The sequence below is a fragment of the Diabrotica virgifera genome, chromosome 8, assembly GCF_917563875.1.
Source record: "Diabrotica virgifera virgifera chromosome 8, PGI_DIABVI_V3a".
NCBI classification, from domain to species: domain Eukaryota; kingdom Metazoa; phylum Arthropoda; class Insecta; order Coleoptera; family Chrysomelidae; genus Diabrotica; species Diabrotica virgifera.
In genome coordinates this window covers 138114280-138141609 of record NC_065450.1, presented here as the reverse complement: position 1 = coordinate 138141609, position 27330 = coordinate 138114280, and the positions used below count along the sequence as shown (strand labels likewise).

Here is a 27330-nt window from a genome sequence, read left to right as displayed (position 1 = left end):
AACTTCATAAACCCCATGTTCTTCATTTGGAATGTGGTCTTCGACTGATCAGACAAGAAATCAAAGTTATTGTTGGGAGGTAAATATTATCTTTATTCCTCGTGGTTTGAAGATTTTGCCAACTTTCTAAGTAACGCGTTTGATGTAAAGAAAAAAAACTTTCGTATAATGAGAGTCTAAGTCTTTGAGTTGACATTGAACAGGACATTGAAATTTGTGGATACTCATATCGATCTGACTTTCGCGGTAGCTATTTTGGATGAGGGCTGGTTTTAAAGAAGAGAGCTACCTTTTATCAACACTAGACCTGCATCATCGATCTGCATCATAACAAATTATATCCTGGCCCAGCAAACTCACAAGTTCAAACGAGCAAGATGGCCTCCCACCCCTTTACCACATCAGTAGTCGGCGGTGTTTCAACTTAATATTTCAAAATCGGTGGACAAGAATAACCAACACGATATCCTGATGTGACGCTAATAGACTTCTTCTTATGAAAATATGTCAAACAATAATTGTACATATGTAATTAAGTAAAAACTAAACACCTCGGCTCTATTATTTACGAGGACGAATAACACTTCAGATTAGATCGGTCACACCTAAACGGTAGAAAATAGTTATTTTCCTAACTAGGGCGGAAAGTGATACTTTCACGCACGAGACTGCCGTTGACCCGAACGACGCGATAGCGGAGTTCGGGCAAGCAGTTGAGTGCGGGGAAGACACTTTCCGCATGAGTTAGGAACAATATTTTTTCTAGGGCCGTATATCAATTTTATTTAGAATCCATAAGGAAAAATTTCCCGTAACTGGCTGTATACCATTAATTACAAAAATTGAAGAAAGACTTCTGTGTAAAGGTATATTTATTAAAACCCCAATAAAGGGCTACATTAAAAGACAGAACGTTTTCGCTCTTCAGTGTTCTAAGCAAGCTCTACATGCTAAGCCATCAAAAATACATAGGTTAAAACCCTTAAAACGCCGACCAAAAGTCTTACATTGGCGTGTATTATGTTAAACCCTGGCGATGGGTGAAAATAAAAAAGATATACCCCACAGCATTATATGACTCAAGAGTCGTATAATGCTGTGAGGTATATCTTTTTCATTTTGTACAATACAATACACGCCAATGTAAGACTTTTGGTCGGCGTTTTAAGGGTTTTAACCTATGTATTTTTGGTGGCTTAGCATGTAAAGCTTGCTTAGAACACTGATGATACTCTCTTTAGAGCGAAAACGTTCTGTCTTTTAATGTAGCCCTTTATTGGGGTTTTAATAAATATACCTTTTACACAGAAGTCTTTCTTCAATTTTTTTAATTTTATTTAGAAGTGAAAATACACGAATTAATTCTTTGACAAGGTTGTCAAAACCAAACTTTCAATATAATGGGTAACCACGACGACGATATTGGTTTCCATGACGACGACTCAAAACCATTGTAACTGTCTACTGATCTGACTTTTAAATATTATGTCAAAATAATTTTATTTCATCGAATTATCAGTAGTAATTGCACAAGAGCTCTGAAATTATTGAATTTTTCCCGAGTGACACTTTGACAGTTTTAATTTTGTTTTAATTATGTCAAAGTGTCACGAGAGCAAAAATTCTATATTAATTTCAGAGGTCGAGTGCAATTTGTTGCGATTATTTCATGAATAAAACTGTTCAAAACCAAAATTTTATTGTAATTTATTTATGTAAGTACCATTAAACACACAGTTTTTATAAATATTTGACGATTGAAAGTCATCACTTTTATAATTTTTAAAACATTAATTGTCATTAATGTCACTGAATGTATTTTTTCGTAGCAACGAAGGGCATGTGACGTAATATACTTAACGACGGGAGATTATCAAAAATTATCGATTTAATTCAGATTTCTGTAGCTTTCTATTGGTCAGAATCTCCTATGAATGAAATAATCAGTAGTAATTGCACAAGAGCTCTAAAATTCTATATTAATTTTAGAGATCGAGTGCAATTTGTTGCGATTATTTCATGAATAAAACTGTTCAAAACCAAAATTTTATTGTAATTTATTTATGTAAGAACAAATTAGGACAATTAAACACACGTTAAAGTGTCACGAGGGCAAAAATTCTATATTAATTTTAGAGATCGAGTTACTTTTGTAGTGCATAAATTTTCAGTGTGTTTATCTACTCAATTCATGTACTCGGAAAATTTTCTTCTTTTTTAATGTTACTTTTGGCAGTAAATCTGCAAACACTTTTTTATTTTTTATGAAATTGTAGGCACATATAAACCATTGTACATAAGGTATGTTAAGAATATTCTGGGTAATCCAAAAATTGAATAATGTCCTGAATGTTCTATTGTTTAAAATAAGAAAGTTGGTAATGGCCACTGTTACAAAAATACTAATCGAGGGGTTAGAGCGGTTTTTTTAGATCAGGATATTTAGCATTAGTACCGGAAAAAATAGATTTTTAAATACAGCATCTAGAGAATTACAACTTTTTGCATTGTATGAAAGAAAATGATTCAGAGAATTAAAAAGATTCAATTCGAGTCTCTTGCCATCCTCTGACATCTGATGTTTCGGAATCTATTCCTTGTCAAAGAGGCTTTGCAAGAAGACTGAATTGGACCATAACGAAACAAAGAAGATGGTGCAAATATTAAAATATTTGCACCTGAGTATGGTTAGACTGTCCTCTAACGAGGAACGATAAAATGAGTGAAAAATAATTTCGACCACGAATCAAGTACTTAATCTGTTAACCGAGGTACGCAGTACCAAGCGGCGCCGCTAGGAGAACACTCCAATAATGCGTCGCAGATTACTTATAATTTCCTTATGATTTCCTAATCTTTATAAATGACACCACTAGTTTAAAAATCGATGGAAAATTTTTTCTTTTTGCTGATGATACCAGTATTACTTGGAGCAACTCAACTATTGCAACTCTTCATGCAACTATAACTTCTGATCTTCTTACGATAAAAACCTGGTCTGACTCTAATTTACTCTCCTTTAACGTGGATAAAACGGTAGCATTATCATATAAAGGTGCTCGTCAACCCCTGCTTGTGAATAGCAGTCAGATCTCTACCGTTGATTCTGTAAAATTTCTTGGTATTCTTTTAGACAGCAACCTCAAATGGTCCCTTCATATCGATTTGTTAAGTAAGAAACTCGCCTCAGCCTGCTATGCCATAAGATCTGTTTCGAAGGAATTCAATTTAGCATCTTCTAAAATAACATATTTTTCTTTATTCGAGTCTCATCTTCGAAATGGTCTTCCTTTTTGGGGGTCTAGTACAGCTACCCAATTTGATGTTATTTTCAAATTACAAAAAAGAGCAATAAGATATCTGTTTGGCCTCAGAAGAACAACCCATTGCAGAAGTTACTTTAAAGATCACGAAATTTTAACCCTTCCATATTTGTATATTTTAGAAACTGTTTGCTTAATTCGTAAACACATGCATGTCTTTCCAGCAAGGCCTCATCATGACTACTCCACCAGAAATTCAACTTTTGATGTCTATTTACCGATCCCGTCTTCTGAGTTAGTAAAGAAATCTATACTATATTCCGCAAAAAAGCTATACAACCATCTCCCTTTACAACTGAAATCTGCAACATCCTTTCTCAAGTTCCGTAAAATGACAAAAGCTTATTTATCTAAAAGACCATATTATTCAGTAGAAGAGTTTCTTAATGACTAACTAAGAAATCACAGTAATGTACAAGTAACTAAAGTGTATTTATCTACATTTGGGTGTCACATACAGCAGCTTAAACTTATTAGTTCCTTTGTTTGTGTTTTATTATATTATGTTGTATGTTCAATTTTGCAATTTATAGTAATTTTGCAATATATTGGTTTTTGTTTTTTTACTTCACTTTTTTAACTTGTTTATATTTTTATTATTGACGATTTATCTAATTTTATAAAATTGTATTTGTTATTGTTATGTATATCTTTTTCGTGACTATGTTAAGCTTTGTCCATAAAATTGTATAATTTTCAGTGACAATAAATCATATTTCTATTCTATTCTATTCTATATGAAACGTGGTCATTTTCCCCGTTAGAGGGCAGTCTAACCATACTCCGGTGCAAATATTTTAATATTTGCACCATCTTCGTCGTTTCGTTACGGTCCAGTTCAGTCTTCTTGCAAAGCCTCTTTGACAGGGAATAGATTACGAAACATCAGGGGTCATAGGATGGCAAGAGACTCGAATTAAATCAAAACGAAACGATCATTTTCTTTCTTGTCATACCATACTCTGTATTAGAGTACAAAATTACCACGTCTCATATAAGTAATCTGCGACGCATTATTGGAGTATTCTCCTAGCGGCGCCGCTTGGTACTGTGTAGCTCGGTTAACAGATTACTTGATTCGTGGGCGAAATTATTTTTTACTCATTTTTTTTGCATTGTGTTCAGGATGACGTCAGGAAAAAGCCTACAATAGAAAAATGGGTAGAAATGCATAACTGCATTTTAAAGTGCATATAATGCAACCAAAATACATAAACATGTCAAAATTAGAATACTAAGGGCCAGTTTTTCTTATTCAGGGGGTTTTTGGGATCACTGAACACGAATACGTCATCGGAACCGACCCCCCTGAAGACCTGGTGCATAGATTTAGAAAGGAAACCCATTAGAGAGCTGGGGTTAAGGAGAGCGTTAAACGCCGGATAGACTAAAGCCAAGGGCTAAAGTATTAGAAATTTCGTTCATCCTACTCTAAATTTTGAAGCAAAGGACTACACTGAAATAATAGACTGAAATGTAGTGAAACTATCTTTTCCACCAGTTCCTCGCAGAGTTTCAAATGAAGATATAAGTTCCTGCAATACATCATGCCAGACTGGAATGTACAAAACTATCCATGCCACCTGCGGCAAGCTGTCGAGCGGTGCGGAAAGTTGGTCACGTTGTTGGTTGCATCGTCTAATGTATGTGGGTCGTGGATCCCAATCCAGAGATGGATTCATCAGGGCAACACTTAGATCAAGGTAAATGCTGCCAGATTTTTCCATCAAATCACAATTAGTCCTGTCGCCAGGGGGGGTACAACGGCCTCCAGTATTCAGATGGACTTACCCAAGATTTTTTTATGTATTTTGGCCCGTAGAACACGAATTTTTTGGGTAACAGTTGATCCGGATGTCGATAAGATTGTTATAAACAAAGAAGTTGAGGAATTACATAACAGCGATTTCTCTCAAAACAAAACATTTTTTTGTATTTTTTGGGCCATTCTTATCAAAAAATGTTTCTACAAGTTTTTTCGTAGGATGCATAGTTTTCAAGATAAACGCGGTTAAACTTTCAAAAAATCGAAAAATTGCAATTTTTGAACCCGAATAACTTTTGAATAAAAAATAAAATAGCAATTCTGCTTACCGCATTTGAAAGTTCAAGACAAATTCTATCGGTTTTGAGTATATCCATTGCTAAAAATGTATTTGTTTATTGTTAAAAAAAGCTATAAACACATAGTGTTTCCCGTGCCTAATACATGCGTTTTAACGCATGCTACGTAAAAATCGCCTCGCCTGCACTTTTACCTACTCTACCTACTCGTTCGATTTTAAATGAGAAATCATTGACAACATCACTCAAACACTAGGTGTTTGTAGCTTGGTTTAGCAATAAAATAATAATTTTTTAGCAATGCAAATAACTAAAACCGATATAATTTGACTTGAACTTTCAAATGCGGTAAACAGAATTGCTATTTTATTTTTTAATCAAAAGTTATTCGGGTTCAAAAATTGCAATTTTTCGATTTTGTGAAAGTTCAACCTCGTTTATCTCGAAAACTATGCATCCTACGAAAAAATTTGTAGGAACATTTTTTGGTTAGAATGGCCCAGAAAATACAAAAAAATGTTTTGTTTTGCGAAAAATGGCTGGTAAGTAATTCCTCAAGTTCTTTGTTTATAACAACCTTATCGACATCCGGATCAACTGTTACCCAAAAAATTCATGTTCTACGGATCAAAATATATAAAAAAAACTTGGGTAAGTCCATCTGAATACAGGAGGCCGTTGTACCCCCCCTGGCGACAGGACTAAATACAAAGTTGGCGTTTAAAAGCTGGACACAAATAGATCAAAAAGAAATATACATTTGTAAATAATATAAAAAATATACACTCATTGGTTGGTTGGAGAGAAGGGTGTAAGTGGACCTAGAAGTGCAACCACCACCTCGTTGTGAGTTCTGGGTTGTTTAAATATTGTCATACAATATCCAAACAAGCGAACAGCTTCTCAATGTAACAGAAAAATGAGATAACTAAATATTTTTTAATTTATCAAAATCATCAAAAATTTCAAATTGTTATTGATTTTGATTGACCTTGCGGAATCGGAAGATGTTCCTTAATTAAATGCCTAATACAATTTTTTTTATTACTCAACTATACAAACTATAAATAAATTTTACTATAGCGATAAATAAAACCTACATGGAGCACAAATAAAAAATTTTGAAAAAAAGGTAAAATTTCATTTTTTTCATAATCTTTAGGCCCGTTGCGGGATCGGAAGATAAAGTCCGATTTGAATATTTTTTTTTGTTTTTCTTGTAATTACCAATCGCAACTTTTCCGCACTATAGCGATACGGAATTATCAATTGACTTTTTTCGCATCACCCTACTGAACACGTATATGACATAAGAACCGACCCTCGCAGCACCTAGTGCAGGGTCACTGCAATATTTTACAACAAAGACACTGCAACATGTAGAGATAGACATAAAAACTACCTTAGAATTAATCTAAATCGCTTTCTATAATCTTACATTAGCAAGTATTATATTAGGCACGTAACAAAAGGTGAACAATTCTAAATTTATTACAACAAGGAACTGCAGATGTGTCCAATTAGACAAAGAGTGTATAAGTTAACACTATAAAAATATTTCGTAAACATTTTTCGTGAAACGTAAATCCGCATTCTCAGACAATCCTGTGACTTGCTTAATTAGTTCTAAAACCAATATCCCAAAGGGGTTAACAAACTGTATTATGCATCAAATCATTCAGCAGTTTGTAGGAAATTATTCGAATTAGTCAAATTAGAAAGTAGACTGTTTAAATATTATGATAGTTTACGTTTAGTCATTTTTCCACGAATACTTTCGCATCATGTAACAGCCGGTGAAGAGCCACTAACCTCTTGGTTGAACTACGGGAATTTGTATTATTTACAATTGGTCTCAGCCCGTGGACTTTCGCTATGAACTAGAAAGATTCTCGAAGATAGAATTCTAGAATATAAATATGAATGATTAATTCTTGCAACAGAGATGTCAGCTAAATTATTACGTAAATTTGGAAATAACAATAATAATTTAAATAATGTAATAACAGGGCAGTAAATGCGTTTACTGTGTTTACGTGCACGGAAATAAAATGTCACATTTCGATAGCAGCAGAAAAGGTAATAATAGGATATAACTAAATAAAAAGGCAAACACAATAGTACCTACCACGAAGACTGCCAAACAGCAACCAGGGAAAAGATCTAGCACGATAGAAATGGGTGAAGAGTGTGAAGACAGGTAGAGATGAAGACGAACACGAAAGAGTATAGGAGAAGAAAGAAAGACTCAGACAAATTCTATACAAATAAAAAATGATATGCATTGATGAATTTAAAGAAGATTTAGAAGTAAATGGCAAGAATAATGTAAAGCTATATAAATATATAAAATCACAAAAGAAAAAGAAATCAACAGTTAAGATTGACGCCAAAATATGGGAGTTATTTAAGACTAAAAAAAGCACTGAAGAATGCACAGAAGAAACATACCTTGACTAACTCAAATAATATAACGGATTTGACGGAAAATCTCTATATTATAGGGATTCCTCTATATACAGGGTGTCCCGAAAAGTTTGGTCGTAAATTATACCACAGATTCTGGGGTCAAAAATATGTTGATTGAACCTCACTTACCTATACACAATAGTGCACACAAAAAAAGTTACATCTCTTTGAAGTTACATCTCTTTGAAATTACAAAATGAAAATCAATTTTTTTTTCATATCGAAAACTCTTAGAGATTGTGGCATTCTTATCGCAGCAGCATCTTAAATAAAAATTAAAGTGAAATTTGTGTACCCCATAAAAATTTTATGGGGGTTTTGTTCCCTTAACCCCCCCCCCCCCAAACTTTTATGTGCGTTCCAATTTAATTATTAGTGTAGCACCATTAGTTAAACACACTGTTTTTAAAACATTTTTGCCTCTTAGGACTTTTTCGATAAGCCAGTGTTTATCGAGATATTTTGAATATTTATCGAATCCACCACATATTTGTGTATGGTTAAGTACGAGTATAGAGACCTGTTAATAATCTGAAAATGTATTTATAATTTACATTTTTAGGTATATTTTGAAAAAGAAGCCACATCTCAATAAAAGGTGACTTATCAAAAAAAGACTAATGCCTGGTTGCACCAACAGATCTTAAGCTCCAGCTTAACTAAGCTCTACTTATAGATAGGGCCTCCTTGAGTATAACTTACGTTGCACCATAATTTTAGATTCTTACCTTATTATCAATTATATCTATTATTATATTATGGTATTCTTATTGTAATATATTATAATTATATTATATTAATTCTTATGATATTCTCGACTTAAGCTTAAGATCTGTTGGTGCAACCGGGCATAAGAGGCAAAAAAGTTTTAAAAACACTGTGTTTAACTAACGGTACCACAATAATAGTTTAATTGGAACGTACACTAACATTTGGCGGGTTTAAAGAAACAAAACTCCCATAAAATTTTTATGTAAATATATTAAAAAAGAAGATGCATCTCGATAAAAACTCGCTTATCGAAAAAATATTGAGAGGCAAAAAAATTTTAAAAACGTTGTCTTTAACTAATGGTACCACAATAATGAGTTAATTGGAACGTACACAAAAGTTTGGGGGGGGGGTTTAAGGGATCAAAAACCCCATAAAATTTTTATAGGGTGGAGAAATCTCACTATAATTTTCTTTGAAGATGATCCTGACATAAGAATGATCAATGTCCATTTTCAATAAAAAATATTTAATAGTTTTCGATATATTGAAAAAAAATCGATTTTCATTTTGTAACTTCAAAGGGCTGTAACTTTTTTTATGAGCAGATTTTTACTAAGGTAAGTTAGGTTCAATCGAACTATTTTTGACTCCAGAATGTGTGGTATAATTTATGACCAATCTTTTCGGGACACCCTGTTTTATAGGGAAAATCCTTATATTGTACTTATACAGTAGAGCGTCGATAATCCGAAGTAATTTGTACAGGGGTAGTTCGGATTATCAAATTGTTCGGATTATCGAACATATGTTCAAAATACATACAAAGCTCATAAACATAGTACATATTTATGTACATACGTTTTAGTTACAAGGAATAAAATACCTGCATAATAAGCAAATATATTGTATGTATTTCTGCATAAACAAAACAAAAATCTGCTGTCATATTTTGCCCATATTTTCGTATTAAATCGATAAATTAATTCCGCGTTCATATTTTTTAATTTTACATTTTTTTGCGTTCGGATTAGCGAACGTTCGGATTACCAGGGTTCGGATTATCGACGCTCTACTGTAATACGAAATCTGAGGCAAGCAGTAGGCAGAGACGAAATCCTAAACGAGCTAATAAAACGAGGCTGAGAAGAACTGCAACGAAAAATATACGCTAATAATAAGCATTTGTGAAGAAGAAAGAATGGAAAACAGAAAACAGGGTGAATATTTCCTATTCTAAAGATAGGTGTGACATCATAATGCAACCAATATAAAGAAGTAACATTGTTAAACAGGTATATACTACTGACGTTAATAATCAGATACAGCATATCAAAGCATATGAAAATATGTATATTGCAACTAAAATAGGAGCCTACCAGCAAGGATTTACAGAGAAGCCAGCTAACTATGTATTTTGTTGGGAAATAAGCCACAATTTAAGTAAACATTATTAAATTTATTGACGTTTTGAATTCCACTTCAGAAGACGTTATCGAAATACAAAATTCTAAATACAAAATATTAATAAATGAAATAAATTTTCACATGATGAAAGGTTAAATAAATTTTGTTTATGTTGCTTAGTAAAAAAACTCTTCAAATAATTTAATTTAATCTGACTCATTCATATCGACTTCATTTCAAAGTAGACGACTTTAAAATTATATTGCCAATATTTATGAGTTGCGTTCCTGGGTGTTAGATTTTATTTTTTATATTCTAGTATTATTTATATTAAATACCTCTAAAGTAACATACATTTAAAATCAGCGTTTGGTATTAATTTTGAGAGTAAACTGAATGCAAGAACACATTTTTTTACCATATCGGGATAGTATCATGAGGATTTTTCCTGGTTTTTCCTCGTGATTTACTATGGAATCACTAAAACGAGAATTTTACTGCTACCATTGCATGTGGTTGTCTTTTAACGCTTACAAAGTATTCGAGGTAGTTTCCATATATGCATAGAAACTTATTTCAAATACTTTGTAAACCTTAAGATGTTTTATTTTTTTTTTGCATAAAAACGGCGCCCCATGTGACAAATGGAAGAAAGGTTTTTGTCGTAAATTGAAAGAGGAATTCAAAAATGATTTTTAATTTGAAATATCTGAGTGGCGTACTATTTCTTTATTAAAAATTCAGACCATTACTTGTACGCGCGCCAATGATGAACATATAATAATTGCTGCGTCAAACTATAAATCCAACTTAATATATAACCCAAATTTTAAACAACACTAATAATTTGAAATTCATAACCAAAAATTGACTACCTGTCTTGTAATGTCACTTCAGTCTGATAATTAGATTGTCATCTCCTTCACTTTTGTTGGTCTGTGTCCATTGAACTGGCAAGAACCACAAGTTCTTATCGAGCAGGGAACCGTGTTGCCCTTTGAGCACTCCTAACACATTTAATCTTCTAACATCGACTTGGAGTCGCTATAAATATCATACAATTATTATGTAAACCATATTTCTCGATGTAACCAATTTCAAAAAGTTGCTAGTTTCATGTACTAGGTAGAACGTAAGTACTACCACATTTTTCTTTAACTAGTCACAATTTTAACCTTTTGCATTCATTCTAACGTGGAAATACTTCGTTCTAGGCACTGAGGATGATCTGATCCAGATTCAAAACGTTTTGCAAATCCTTTTGGACGACTTTTAATGTTTTTTAATAACACTTTTTTATACCATTATACAAACGAACTTTTTACTCCTGTATGATTTTTTAATTATGGTATACAGCCAGCTACTGGGATTTTCCCATTGATTTTGATATAATTGTTCTGTCATTTCTGAAGGCAGGGGCGTAACAGATGCCCCCCGCAGCGTGAAGCTTGCGGGGGGCACAATCGAGCAGGGGCCCCATCTTGTCGTCTGATATTATGTAAAAATCTGTTATAGGTATATGATTTTACATTGTGTGTTTAACTTTAAAAACGTAAATTTCTAAATAGACGTATTCGGCAAGTGTATTCTCATATCTAGAAACTTAATCCTATTCGGTCTCATGAGCTTTTATGGGTGACGACAATAAACTATAATGCTTTGTACGTGACTATTGAAAGATTTGAGAATTGCAATTTGCCGAATTTTAGAAAAATATTTCTAAATCTAGAAGTGGGTTTTCTCTTTAATCTTTACCTATGTTTAGTATTTCGATACAATTATCCAGAGGCGTAACAGAGACCACCGCAGCATGAAGCTTACGGGGGGCCGCAATATGTCTAATATATGTAAAAATGTATTGTTATATTATTTGCATACATACGTTTTAAGCAGTGCATTATTGAAAATGAAGTTTTGAAGAAATGAAGAAATTAAAAGAATGATGATTTATTGTTTATATGATCTGTAAGTTTGACCGATTCGAAGTTCTTAAAAGTTCTTTTGGAAAAAATTGGTTTCATACTAAAAAAAAGTTTTTTTATTTTGGAAAAATGCATTTTTTTCAAAATAACTTAAAAAGTATTAGTGGTACGAAAAATCTCAAAGAGTAAAGAAATGTAGGTTTTGCTTTTATAAATATTTTGGCTTTATTTTGTTTTTCTGTAAGACAAAAACTGGTTAAGATATGGCTGTTTAAAATTTGCATATACTCGTGATTAGTAACTCGTTCAAGCTCTTCAACTAGAACCCTTTTAAAAATAAGCACTTTGAACCGGTGAACCTTACAGGTCATATAAAAAAGTTAGGTAATTTGTAAGGCGATAATGATTAATTTCATTTGGGGTGCTAAATAGGGGGAGATTTTCACAACTTTTTTACCAAAAAAATGGGATTAACTGTATTTCGAGCGTAACTGGCTTAGTTTTGATGCTAGAAACTTTTGTAAAAAATTAAGCTTCTTTTAAACACTTTAAAAAAGTTCTAATGAGTTTACCCGAAAATTATTTCATTTTTTGGTTATTTCACGTCGAAATATTCGATTTTAAATTTGACGAATAAGAAAAACTTTTCATAAGCTACAACTTTTCTTTTACTGAGTCGATAGACTTCATTTTTTTATAAGCTAGGTACATTTTTGCTAACAATATTCTGTTCGATTACTCTTTGAAATATTTACGAAAAATCACCTAAAAACGTGGTTTTTTTGTTGAACAATAAACATTTTTACTCATAAATAACTCGAAAAGTCTTGGGTTGACCACTTCGGTGGTGACATAAAAAATTTATACGGTATCGCCATATTTTACGTTGATTTACTGGACTGTAACTCATATATGTATTTGTTACACATGTCGCATTTAGTAATTTTTCAAAGGGGGCCCCATTTCCAATTCTGCGGTGGGCCCCGACGGAGTTTGTTACGCCACTGTCTGAAGGAGGTCATTTTGAACATTTTTTGTTGTAGGTTTTGCGCCTAGATGAAATGTTATTAATGCTATTTTCTCTTATTGTCCTAGTTTAGCATTATTTTATTAGATAGTTTCAGATACATAATGTATTCATCTATCTATATAAGGATTTTTACAGCTGTCGCCTCCTTCATTCTTTCTTTCAACCAACGTTTCCAGTCGTTTCTATTCTGTCATTCTTCATCTCTAAGGTCTCGTCTTTCCAAGTCCTCGTCCACTTCATCCCTCTATGATCTTCGGGGTCTACCTCTTCTTCTCTTTCCTATTTTGCTTCAATCTGAAATCTTTGATATCCATGTTGTACGATCTGCTATTCTCACATGTCCATACCAAATTAAAAGTGTTTCTTCGATGTAGCTGAGAATATCTTGTTCTACTGCCATTCTTCGTTTTATCTTCTCATTTCTAATGTCATTTCATTTCCTCATTTCTAATGTCGCTTGTCGCATTAGAAATGAGGAAATAAAATGAGAAATAATGTATTAATGAAATGAAAAATACGCGCTAAGATGTTTATTGTTTTGCATAAAAATGGTGACCCATATGAAAATAAGATAAGAGAGTTTTTAAATCATAAATTAAACGTGGAATTTAAAAATAATTTTTAATTTGAAATATCTCTGACGTACTATATATTTCTTTAAAACAATTCAGACTATTACCCGTACGCGTGAAAATGATCAATGCATAATTCTGTCTGTAATATCAAAAAACTCTTAAAACCCACCAAATTTCATTTTCATAGTTAATCGGTCTTGAAGCAATAAATAAATTGGCAGCTGGAAAGAAAACTTTTAACACCCCGTATCTCGGAAACAAAATATTTGCGGACATATATTTATAGAGCAAAATGTCATTATTTTTTCATATAGAATTACCCCTTAAAGTTTTTGACAATTATTTAGACTGTATGTCATACTAGTGACGCCATTCATCTAGGCGTGATGGCGTAATCGATTTTTTTTTTAATAGGAATAGGGTTCGCGCGGTAGCTCATTTGAAAGATTGTTTAATTTTTTATTCAGTAATATAAACATTAACATCATTATTTATACAGGGTGACCAATAAATTATTTTCGAATTAAATTAATTGGCGCAAAAAGAAGAATGAATGTAATTTATTTAACTCTAAATAGATTTTGCTGTTGTCAGAAAAAAATTGTTTATTTCATAAATAAACATTGATTGTCGCTTAAGGTGATACAGTAGCGATGAACAGGTAGCAACAAACGCGGTCCAAGATTGCGAAAGTTCTGCGAACTTTCAAAAGTGAGGCAACTGTGCGTCGGTAATTCGACACTGACAGTGACGTTTATACTATCAAAAACAATCATTTTTATACACATAGGCGCGAAATGTTGCCAAGTCGGTGACGTTCGATTTCTTGTTATAAAAAAATCGATTTTTAGTAGTTCCAGGGCCGGTTGTTCGAACGCTAATCAAGAAGTTGATTATAATCAATCATTTATTGTAATCAATTTTCTTGATGGGAATCACTAATCAGTTATTGATTGTAGGTAAAACAGTAATTAAAATATAGCCGCAGCTCTTACATTATTGAAAATTGCTTATTATTATTATTGATTTGTAAGTAAAAACAAGAAATTAACATCAGAAAGAGTTTAATCATGTTTTATTTTAAATTAAAACCAAAATAATAAAATAAATCAGTCAACATAACCTCAAAATGCAACATCTGTCAGAAGTACGCTTAATCAAATATAATTGTAATTAAATATTTGATAATGATCAGTTTTGATTAGCGTTCGAACAACCGGCCCCCAATGTGACACAAAATCTAAGCACGGGATAAAAAAGTTTATTTGAAGAAAGTGTATTTTTTGACTTTCTTAATGGCGGTACAGGCTCCTTTTTGCAATATTTTATTTAGTTATAGAGTAATTTCCACATACTAACATATTTCTGAAATTGGGCTCTGTACCGCCATTCTTTATTATATTACGAATAAGTGCCAAATATCTCGACAAAATATTCAAAATTACAGCCGCAATCTGGGAACGCGTTTGTTGCTACCTGTTGATCGCTACAGTATCACCTTTAAATAAATATCAAATAGTTTCTCACCTGCCGCTTGGCAGTTCAAACGTTTAATTTAAGCGAAAAGCAATATTTATTTGCCAAATCAATATTTTTTCTATTTTCTGACAGGAGCTAAGATATACACTCGGGTGCAAAAAAATCGATCCACTTAAAAAATTGGTCATTTCGATGTCTCGAAATTCCTAAATCTATTGTCCGATTTAAGTGATTTTTATACCATATTATAGCCTTATTCATTAACAATATCGCTGTAATAATATTATTGCTACACATATAAACTGTCATTGTATACCGGGTGTACGAATCAAACTGTGTTTTTTTCTCAAAGTTCGCATCACCCTGTGGAGTATTCTAGCATTTATAAAATACTGAAATTAAAACCCAACTATAGCCTCAGGTTTTCTTAACATTATTTTTTTAGATTCATTCGCTTATGTTGGATAATAAAAAAGTTATTTACTTTAGCAACTGGCCATGTTCGTCATCAGTACAGGGTGTTTCTAAATAAGTGCGACAAACTTTAAGGGGTAATTTTACGTGATAAAATAATGACAGTTTGCTTTATTAGTCATATGTCCGCAAACGCTTCGTTTCCGAGATACGGGATGTTCAATTTTTATTTACAAGCTGACGATTTATTTATTGCTTTAAAACCAGTTGAGATATGCAAATCAAATTTGGTGGGTTTTAAGACGTAGTTATTGCACATTTTTTGACATACAATTAGGAATTTTATATTCACCGTTGGCGGCATATGGGTAATATTATCGGTCATAATACCCGCTTTAGGCCCAGACGGATGACGTCACTAGTTTGATATATTTGCCAGAAAGTTATACATAATTTAAAAATAAAAATCGGCCTGTTTCGATATTTGTCTCCAAATTCGCCCATTATAAAGAAAATTAATGTATTCCATAATTTTGCCCCTCACTATATGTATGTTTAATTGGAATATCTTTATTTTAGTCTTCTTCTAAAATAAGCTCGTTAGGAGTAATATCGATAGACTACGAATTAAGTAGGTACCACCACTATGCAGTAAAAGATTAAAACTTAAATGTGGTTTAGGAATAGCATAAGAACGCCATTAATTATGATTACGATACGACCGAACATTTTCTAATTTCTAATAGGGTAGTTTGTGATGTTGCCGGTCGTATAATCTATAGATAAGTGGAAAACTTTGTTAGGTTTGGGTCCTTTGTTAGACTTGGGGAAACCCTCAAATTCTGGTAGCAGAAATAGAATTAAATTTGATACATTCGGGAGTTTGATTGTGATTATGTGTGTTCTAACTCCATCAGTATAAACAAGAATATGTTTATTCGCGCATTCCTCCATTTTGTACCTTGATATTTGTCTCTGGGGTATTGTATTCAACAGACCTTAACTCGGCGAAGGAAGAGACAGTTAAACGTGTTAATTAAAACTTTTATATCTAAATGATATCTGCATTGTGTAACTAAAAAAACATATTTAACTACTATGTATAACAAGACAAAGTTTAAATAAATAGGCCATCCAATTTACGTATTTTGGATGAAATATAGGTATTTGATATTTGCGCAATCAAAGTTACAGAAAAAAATATTAAAAAAAATGAAGAAAAATCTTCTGCGTAAAAGGTATATTTACTTAAAAAAACTCAAAGAGGGTTACAAATACAATACAGAACCTTTTCGCTCTAAAGAGAGCATAGTCAGTTTTCTTTGCAAGCTCTACATGCTAAGCCACCAAAAATACATAAAATACCAAAAATACAAAAAAGCCAAATAAACCGTTAAAATGTCGACTAAATGCCTTACATTAAAATATTAAATGCTAAATCCTGATGATGCATGAAATTACAAAGGATCTACCCTAAGGCATTATATGACCTTCCACGAAGCACATAGGTTGTTGAGTTGAATTCTCTGTCTTCACATGGAGAAAAATCCAACCTAAGGTTGGCTTTTAAGAGAAAGGTAAAAGCCAACCTTACCTTTCTCTATCTGAAGACAGAGAATTCAACTCAACAACCCACGTGCTTCGTAGAAGGTCATTATAATGCCTTAGGGTAGATCCTTTGTAATTTCTGCGAAAACTTTGGCAATCGTGGAAATATTTGACATTATCTAAGATCAATATTTTGAAAATATACTTATGGGCGCGCTAGATAGAAGTAATAGAAAACAATTTTATTATTAGTAAATAAATATTTATAAAAATAAACCAAAATGGGTGAATTTTATGTTATCATAAATATTTGCACGAAATAATAACAAAACAATAATAAATAATCATTTTATGTTGTAGCGAAACAAGAGCTCTCTTATTTTATTTAGCTCATAGAGCGGCAAAAACACTCTAACTAGTTTTAACCTTTTTTTTTAATAAAACTTTTCCATTTTTTAAACTATTGATACTTAATATTTTTAGAATGAAAAATCCGCCTAAAACTACTCGCATTAGAATTCGAAATATTTTATGTAAATATACTTACCTATAAGTAAAACTCACAATTAACAATATTCTATTTTTTTAAATAGTCCAACAACTTAGTTCTCTTACAAAAATATAATAAATTAATTATAAAACAAGTAATTGGACTTCGTAAGTCCTAGGCTTTCACCCAAGGTAATCGAAAGTAGAACTGAAAGTCGATATTTGAACGCTTCGTGTAACTTTGCGTCGATCGATATACGATTTTACTAATTTTGAGTCATTTTGACTAAACTTTGGGCCATCATTGTTTAAACAGAAATGACTTCAAAACAGGAACTAATGATTAAAACTAAACTTTTCAATACGCTTCGATTGATGTGTTACAAGTACTATTTCTGCGACTATAACGGTGCTTCTGGTTAGAACTTTTTAAGCGGAAATAATATAAAAACCAAAACCAAAACTTTTTCTCATCTTGTTAAGGCACGTCGAATGATGTATCGCTTATACTATTTCGGTGACTTTAGAACAGTTCATACGGTTGCAACTCTAAAACCGGAAGTCCGATGTCAAATGTCTCATCCTTAATACCATCCTTGGGTTATAAGCTTTCATTCGACACCTAATTTGTCATTCTATCTCTAATAATACTGGAGGAGTTGTATTTGCGGACGGAAAGACAGATGAACAGACAGTCATGAAACCGCAAGGATATATTTGTTCTCTTCTTGCGAAGTAGCGTTGAATAATATATCACGTGTACTATTTCGGTGACTTTAAAACAGTACTTCTGGTCGCATTTCTGAAACCGGAAGTCCTAGGTCAAATTTTGCACATTTAGTACCATTCTTGGATTATAAGCTTTCATTCGACATCTTAATTGTTATTTTACCTGGTATAGTGACGGAGGAGTTATATTCACGGTCGGACGGACCGACGTACAGATAGCCTAGGTCAAATATCTCACCTTTACTACAATCCTTGGATTATAAGCTTTCATTTGACACCTCATTTGTCATTCTACCTGGTATAATGACGGAGAAGTTATATTCGCGGTAGGACAGACCGACGGACAGACAGTCTAGATCAAATGTATCACCTTTAGTACCATCCTTGGATTATAAGCTTTCATTTGACACCTCATTTGTCATTCTACCTGGTATAATGACGGAGGAGTTATATTCGCGGTCGGACGGACCGATGGACAGACAGCCTAGGTCAAATATCTTCCCCTTTAGTACCATCCTTGGATTATAAACTTTTATTTGACACCTCATTTGTCATTCTACCTGGTATAATTACGAAGAAGTTATATTCGGGGTCGGACAGACCGACGGACAGACAGCCTAGGTCAAATATCTCACCTTTAGTACCATCCTTGGATTATAAACTTTCATTTGACACCTCATTTGTCATTCTAGCTGATATATTTACGGAGGAGTTGTGATTACAGACAGACGGACAGACGGACGTGGACAATTCAAAGTTTTCACATTTTTTCAAAATTGGGTGAAAACAATAATCACTACTTCCCTATGGATCCGCACTAACGAATTTTTAAAATAATACACTACTAAACTGAACATATATCGATACAGATAACAGAACAGATAAGAGAATAGTGCTATTACATTTAGAAATCGGATGCAAGTTTGTTAAAATGACAGTGACTATTTTACTATGTTGCCTAATCAGTTATTTAGTTATATTGTTCGATATCTTGTCGATTTAGTTTGACAGTTCGATTTAGTTATTATGTTCGATAACGTTCGATATCAGAGATAAACAATTTTAGTAGTTTCAATATGACACACAAAAAAGTTTATTCGAAGAAAGTGTATTTTTTGATCTTCTTAATGGCGGTGCAGGCCCGTTTTTTTAATAATGTATTTAGTTACAGAGTAATTTCCACATACTAATATATTTCTCAAATTGGGCTCTGTACCGCATTTCTTTACTACATTACGAATATGTGTGCCAAATATCTTGATAACATATTCAAAATTAAAGCCGCAATCTTGGAACACGTTTTCCGTTTTCATGACGCGCTGCTGTAGCCTCTTAAGTTTATGTTAAAGTATAGAGTACAAAGAACAAAATGTTTTATAAAAAAAATGGGCAAATTTTAATTTTAGGAAAACGTGATTTCATTTTTTTTATTTTTAGGGTGAAATTGCGATTTTGACAATGTTCCACCACTTAAAATTCAAAATAAATCAATTCTCACCTTCGTTTTCAGCACCATGAAAAACAAGAGCAATCATTTTCAGTGTCAAGAGAAATAAACATTTCTTTGGGGGAGTGCCACTCGTCTACAAAATCACAACTTTTTTCCTGTTGCATATTTTGATTTGAAATTTTCCAGAAAACTTATTCCTGGCGTATGTTTGGTGTTATTAATGCAATGTTGGTTAAAATTATAAACTAAAAAGATTGCCACCCAACTTTTTCAACTAAATACGAAACTAAGGGAATCTGACGACAAGATGTTTAAAAATTAACAACCTCTCTTTCAATTTGTTTAAACATCTCAGACAAATCTCGTTCTTCGAAATACTTCAAAGATAATACAGTAAAATTTTCGAAAGGAAATATTTACAGGAACCAAACACACAGCGAGTTACATTTGAAAAATCATATAAATTTATTTTTTGCATTTTTGCATAAAATTTGATTTTCGAACATGTTTTACCAATTTTAGATAAAAATCAACTTCATATTTGGATTCAGCAACAATTGCTTTGTATAAATAATTTTCAAAATATCGTTAAATTCATCATTTTATTTTCATCAACAATATTTCCATTTTGTTTTTGATTATGTTAATCCTAATCTGAAAATTTCAATTTGAAAATTAAAAAAAAATTGACTTACAGTATGTCTGCGTAACTAAGAACCATGGTTATGGCTAAATAGCAGGGGTGCCGAAGACATCTTTGTCTAACTCCTCTCCTAATTTCTGCTTCTGCGGAACTGCAACCTTCGATCCTAATTCTGGCGTTTTGGTTTCAGTATAAGGTTTTAGCAGTTTGATGTCATTCCCATCTAAATCAACTTCTTGCAAGTGTTCTAATAGTACATCGTGTCTTGCTCTATCAAATGCTTTTTTGCAATCTATTAAGCATAAAAATATATCCTTCTGTTGGTCGTAGCATTTTCGGATCAGAACTAGTAAACTGAACACGCTAATGTCGTTATTATACTCCAGGGTAATAATCTGGAAATAGACCATGTTCGGGACACTCAAAAATCCAGGTAGCTGATTACTTTTTTAGTTATTGTAGACCTATAGGAAGAAAACCTACCTGTATCCTGCCTAAAGTTCACGTCCGCTTTTTAGTTAATAACAATTTAGTGCAAAAAATCGCGATTTTTTAGATTTTTGCACCCCATTCAAAAGCTAAACAGTTGACATAAAACTACAAAATTTAATTTTTTTGAACATTGAAAAACCTTCAAAATGCCGATTTTTGAAAGTTAAAAAGTTAATTTGTTGCTACGCAAACTGAAAAATAAGTGGAAATCGTTATTTGTTAATAACTCTTATTAAAATTACTTTCGAACTTTAGTGTTTCACCAAAAGTTGTGTATTTTAGTACTTAACAAACACTCAAAATTTGAGACCGATCCATTAATTATTTTAAAAGTTATTCTATTTCTTTATCCCAGAGACCGTTATTTTGCAATAACACAAGACAGAAAATAATGAAGATAAGGCAATTCTGCGTATATCAAATGAAAGTAGAAAAATGATACTATGAAAATGTACTAAAAAAAGATAAGAAAATTATCTAATATAGTCAAAAATACTAATGCCAAATTTTTTAAATTTTGTAGTTTATAAACATTTAGAACAACTTTAAAAATATTGTTCGTAGAAAAAATCATAAAATGATTCATAGAATGATCATAGAATGATATTCGAAAAGTTGGTATTTTACACGAATTTTTAAAAATGTTCAGTTGGTGACTAGTCGTGGTAAGTGAAGGGGGAGTTCAAAAATTAAAAAAGGCAACTTAAAACTACTATCATTTTCTATATCTCGGGATCTACTGAATATATTTTGATCTTTCTTTTTTTTAATTTGTATGTAATTTTTCTGTACACTACAAATATGTAATTTGTCTATTTGCAATTTGACATTAATTAATTAATAAACAATCTAATTTGTTTAAACAATTTTTGAAAAAATAATTTTTCCCACAAATCCATGTTTTTAATCAGACTATCATTATTAATCATAGAAAAAGTTAAGGTATACTTTAATAAATAAATTATCTTCAATAAATAATTATCTAATAAAAATAATTTATTTATTAAAGTGAACTTTAACATTTTGTATGATAATTAATGATACTATGATTTAAAAAATAGATTTTTGTAAAAAAATAGTTTTTCAAGAATTGTTTAAACAAATTAGACTGATTATTAATTAATAAATTTATAAACAAATTGCATATTTGTAATGTACATACGTAGAAATTTGTACATACGTACAAATTAAAAATAGAAAGATGAAAATTCATTGAGTTGATCCAGAGATACCTACAGAAAATAATTGTATTAGTTTGAAATTGCTTTTTCGGTATTTTAACTCGGTGGATTCGTAGGTTTCCCCTAGTAACCGTTTGAACTACAATTTTGAAAAATCGTAGAGGATGCTGTGAAGATACAATGTTTATGCAAATTAAAAAAAAATACAAATCCCATTATTTAAAATGGCATCAATGAAATTCCCTAATTATTATAAACAAATTAGCTGTGAATAAAAAAAAACAAATGGATAACTTTGTCCCTAATGAACCCAAGCTAAATTTGTTTTATTTGAAAATTCGTGTTAAAATACTAGCTTTCCGAATATATAAAAAGATTGTTTCTACGGACAATATTTGTCAAGTTATTCTAAATGTTTATAAACTACAATATTTCAAAAATTTGGCATTAGGATTTTTGATTATATTTATTAATTTTTTTATCTTTTTTTAATACATTTTGATACTATCAGTCTTCTACTTTCGTTTGGCATACTCAGAATTGCCCCATGCTCATTATTTTCTGTCTTATGTTATTGCAAAATAAATGTCTCTGGGATAAACAAATAGAATAACTTTTAAACTAATCAATGGATCGCGATCGTCTCAAATTTTGAGGGTTTGTTAAGTACTAAAATATCCAACTTTGGGTGAAACCCTAAAATTCTAAGTTAAATTTAGTAAAAGTTATTAACAAATATCGATTTTCATTTATTGTGCAATTTGCGAAGCAACAAATTAACTTTTTAATTTAAAAAAATCGGTATTTTGAAGGTTTTTCAATGTTCTAAAAAATTAAATTTTGTAGTTTTATGTCAATTGTTTAGCTTTTGAATAGGCTGCAAAAAATCGAAAAAAATCGCGATTTTTGCTATAAATTGTTAATAATTAAAAAAACGGATGCGAACTCTAGGCAGGAAACAGGTAGGTTTTCTTCCTATAGGTCTACAATAACTAAAAACGTAGTCAGCTACCTAGATCTTTGAGTGTCCTGAGAAAATCCTTATTACCCTGGACTATTATACCATTTATATTATTGACTTTTATTATAACTCCGACAAATTTTTAAAAAGTTTTTATATAAAAGTATGAATAGCATTCCTGACTTGTAGCTGAGCATCACAGACAAAATCTTGTTTCCTAAGAGGAAGTAAAATCAAATGAAGAAACCATGACAAATTAAGTGTGGGGGAAAAAGGAAAAATCTGATATATTAAGAAGCATACATTGTGTATGGTCACAACAAAATTATTAACCTCGATACGAAAATATCTTTTTAATTTGCAAAGGGTAAAGCAGGTCATCCCCTGCACTACCAAATCCGAACACTGGTACCGCTTGAAGCGTGTAAAAAATTGCACATACTCAAACTGAATACGAAAAAACTTGTCCTCAAATGTTACCTGCGTCTGAAGAAAACTAGGTCAGTGGACGACCTACGACAAATTAATTTCGTTTGTGCGGTAGTACTAGCGGTACTCTGAAAAATCTTTATGCATTGATGGAAATACACTCCTGGTGTTGTGAAACATGTTATTTATAACCAATTTATTACATATTTTTATTTTATTATTTTAATAGTTATTCTCATAAGATAATAAAATATTTTATTAAAAACATTTGTTAATTTATTTTTGAATTTACCCGAATGAGGAACAATATAAAGGGTGATTAATTTAGAGATTTTAAAAGAAAAAACAATGAAAACAATGAATTTTATTTGAAAATCGTTATTATAGTCGGAGAGATAGAAGCGGATTTTGTGCGTGATAAGTAATATGGAAAAACTATACGGGGATATGTTGAATTAGTTGTGTACATGACTTTCACCAACAACCGGAAACCAGAGTTGGGGCCGAGGGTAGTTATAAGGGGTCAAAGTCGCGGATTTTATTATTTTTTTTATGACGCTCATGATCGAGATAGTGCAGCAAAATTTGGGAATAAGTAGGTCATGACGTAGCTAAGTAAAATCTCTAGGGACGAAACGCTGCGTGGCCAACAAAGGGGTAGGGGTAGGGGTGAATATAAAAAATATAAAGGGTTTTTTGCGACGTTTGTGATTGAGATAGTGGACCAAAATTTGGGAATAAGTAGATCATGGCATTACTAAGTAAAATCCCCAGAGCCGGAAACCAGAATTGGGGATGAGGGTAGTTATAAGGGGTCAAAGTCGCCGTTTTTATTATTTTTTTTCTGACGCTTATGATCGAGAGAGTGCACCAAAATTTGGGAATAAGTAGGTCATGACGTAACTAAGTAAAATATCCAGGGGTGGCACGCTGCGTGGCCGACAAAGGGGTGGGGCAGGGTTGAATACAAAAAATATAAGGGTTTTTTTTGCGACGTTCGTGATTGAGATAGTGCACCAAAATTTGGGAATAAGTATACCATGACATAACTAAGTAAAATCCTCAGAGCCGGTAACCAGAGTTGGGCATGAGGGTAGTTATAAGGGGTCAAAATCGCCGTTTTTATTATTTTTTTTGTGACTCTCATGATCGAGATAGTGCACCAAAATTTGGGAATAAGTAGGTCATGAGGTAACTAAGTCCAATATCTAGGGGTTGAACGCTGCGTGGCCGATAAAGGGGTGGGGGTAGGTGAGAATATAAAAAATATAAGGGGTTTTTTGCGACGTTCTAGATTGAGATAGTGCACCAAAATTTGGGAATAAGTAGACCATGACTTAGCTAAGTAAAATCCCCAGAGCCGGAAACCAGAGTTGGGGATGAGGGTAGTTTTAAGGGGTCAAAGTCGCAGTGTGTATTTTTTTTTGTGACCCGGCACACCATTTTCCCCCACGCAGCGTTCCGCCCCTGGAGATTTTACTTAGTAATGTCATGATCTACTTATTCCCAAATTTTGGTGCACTATCTCGATCACGAACGGCAAAAAAACCCCCATATATTTTTATACTCACCCCTGCCTACCACCCCTTTGTACCCCAAGCAGCGTTCTGCGCCTGAAGATTTTACTTAGTTAGGTCATAACCTACTTATTCCCAAATTTTGGTGCACTATCTCAATCATGAGCGTCACAAAAAAAATAATAAAAAACGGAACTTTTACCTCTTATTCCTCTTCCCCACTCTGGTTTCCGGCTCTGGGGATTTTAATTATTTATGTCATGGTCTACTTATACCCAAATTTTGGTGCACTATCTCAATCAAGAACGTCGCAAAAAACCCTGTATATTTTTTATATTCCCCCCTACCCCCACCCCTTTGTCGGCCACGCAGCGTTGAGCCCCTAGAGACAGGGCCGGCGATAACGGGCCTGCAAGGGATGCACTGCAGGCAGGCGCCCCTATTTGGGAGGCGCCAAATTGAGCTTTTTTCTGCTGGTGCTATACAAAATACTAATTTAACAGAAACCGAAGGGCGCATGCTACTTTTGCAGGCGGGCGCCTTATACCCTAGCGCCGGTACTGCCTAGAGATTTTACTTAGGTATATCATGACCTACTTATTCCCAAATTTTGGTGCACTATCTCGATCATGAGCGTCATAAAAAAATAATAAAATCCGCGACTTTGACCCCTTATAACTACCCTCGGCCCCAACTCTGGTTTCCGGCCGTTGGTGAAAGTCATGTACACAACTAATTCAACATATCCCCGTATAGTTTTTCCATATTACTTATCACGCACAAAATCCGCTCCCAGCTCTTAGACTATTATCATAGAAAAGAAACATAGAGAGATATCGAAACCGTCGGCGTCGTCCTGAAATAAAAAATCCTTTATTTTGACACTATTACATAATATGAGCATGAATATTTATGTCAAAATAAGGAATATTTTATTAAAGGACGACGTTAAATAAAGTTTCAATATCTCTCTTCCTTACAGTTAGTTATTTTAGATATTTTCTTTCAAATTTTGACCGTGACTGCCGTTAAGATGGTGCATTTTGAAGTTCCAATTCTCGATGACACGTTCGAGCATTTCGATTGGTATTTGACCAATGACTCGAGTAATATTGGCCTATAATGCCTCAATCGTAGCAGATTTATTCCTGTAGTCCTGTAGAATTTGTACTTAAGGGAGCGTTCAAGTATTACGTAACGCGATTTTTGAAGATTTTTGACCCCCCCCCCCCCAACCTGCGTTACGTAATACTTAACGGTCCCTAAGGTAACCCCAAAGGAAAAATTCTAGAGGTGTGATGATGTCCGAAGCGTGACATAATAATTGGTCACCGAATCGTTCGCGCACTAAAGCCAAGCTTTCACTGGCAGTAGTGCAAGTGGCACCATCTTATTGGAACCAAATGATATCGAGACCACTAGCCTCAATTACAAGCACCAAATAGTCAGTTATCATAGCTCGGCCTCTGTTTTACAGACATTAGACATTCTTGCCGTCCTCTGTTTTGTAGAAATATGTACCGACAATTCCACCGGCCGGTCCATCAACCACATCAAACAGTTGTTTTTTCTGGATGTAATGGCAACTCTTGAATCTCTTCGGATTGCTAATCACCCTAAATATGGGTATTTTTTTATTCATATCCCCATTAAGCCAAAAAAGGACTTCAGTGATTTCAGTATTTCAGTATTGTAAACGATTATTTTTTCGAAAACGGAGGATCTTCTGAAAGCTTATCAAGAGCACATCGAATGAAACCATGACGACTAGGAAGGTCAATCGGCTTCAGATCTTACACTAATTGATTTGTGTATCCTTTTAAACCAAGTTCCTTATGTAAAATACGCCAAGTTGTTGCATACGATAAGCCAAGCTGTTGGGAATGGTGACGAATCGATTCTTCATTATTTTCGGATACACCATCCGCTACCGCCGCTACATTTTCTTCAGTACGTGCTGAATGTGGTCTATTTGGTATCGTGTTATTCAATAATGAAAACCGGGATTCAAACTTACTGATGGTATGTATAGCAAATTGTGAGTTCTATAGGCCAATTATGTGGACCATAAGTTGCTCTAAACACATTCCTTATAGAACGCCTATTTTCATAATACAGCTGAATAATTTCTATTACTGAATAATACTGAATAAAAATACAACGTCAGGCGATACGGTCCATGCACGATCTCCCATCAAATCCCCACCAACAAAAATACCTATAAATTAATCACCCTTTACCTACTACCTACAGTAAATAAGTTCCAGTTATATTAGTCCAGAAAGCCACTGCGCATCCGCTAGGAAGAATATTCTGATTCGGATTATTTGCCCAATTTATTTAAAAAGGGCCCCGTTTAACAAATTTGCATGTTGTCAGTTCCAAAAGTGGGTCAAAAATTTTTTAAACGTTTTTTTTTTGTTTTTTTCCTAAAATTATTTTTTTTTACATCGTACAAAGTTTTTTTTAGGTTTTTTGGATCATTCCAAACAGAAAA

General features: G+C 32.9%; 1 protein-coding gene across 1 annotated transcript in view; it reads left to right on the top strand.

The window, feature by feature from the left end:
* The window catches only part of LOC126890346 (uncharacterized), a 481113-nt gene that overhangs the window by 199541 nt on the left and 254242 nt on the right, over positions 1-27330 (top strand). The gene's annotated exons all lie outside the window — the stretch shown is intronic.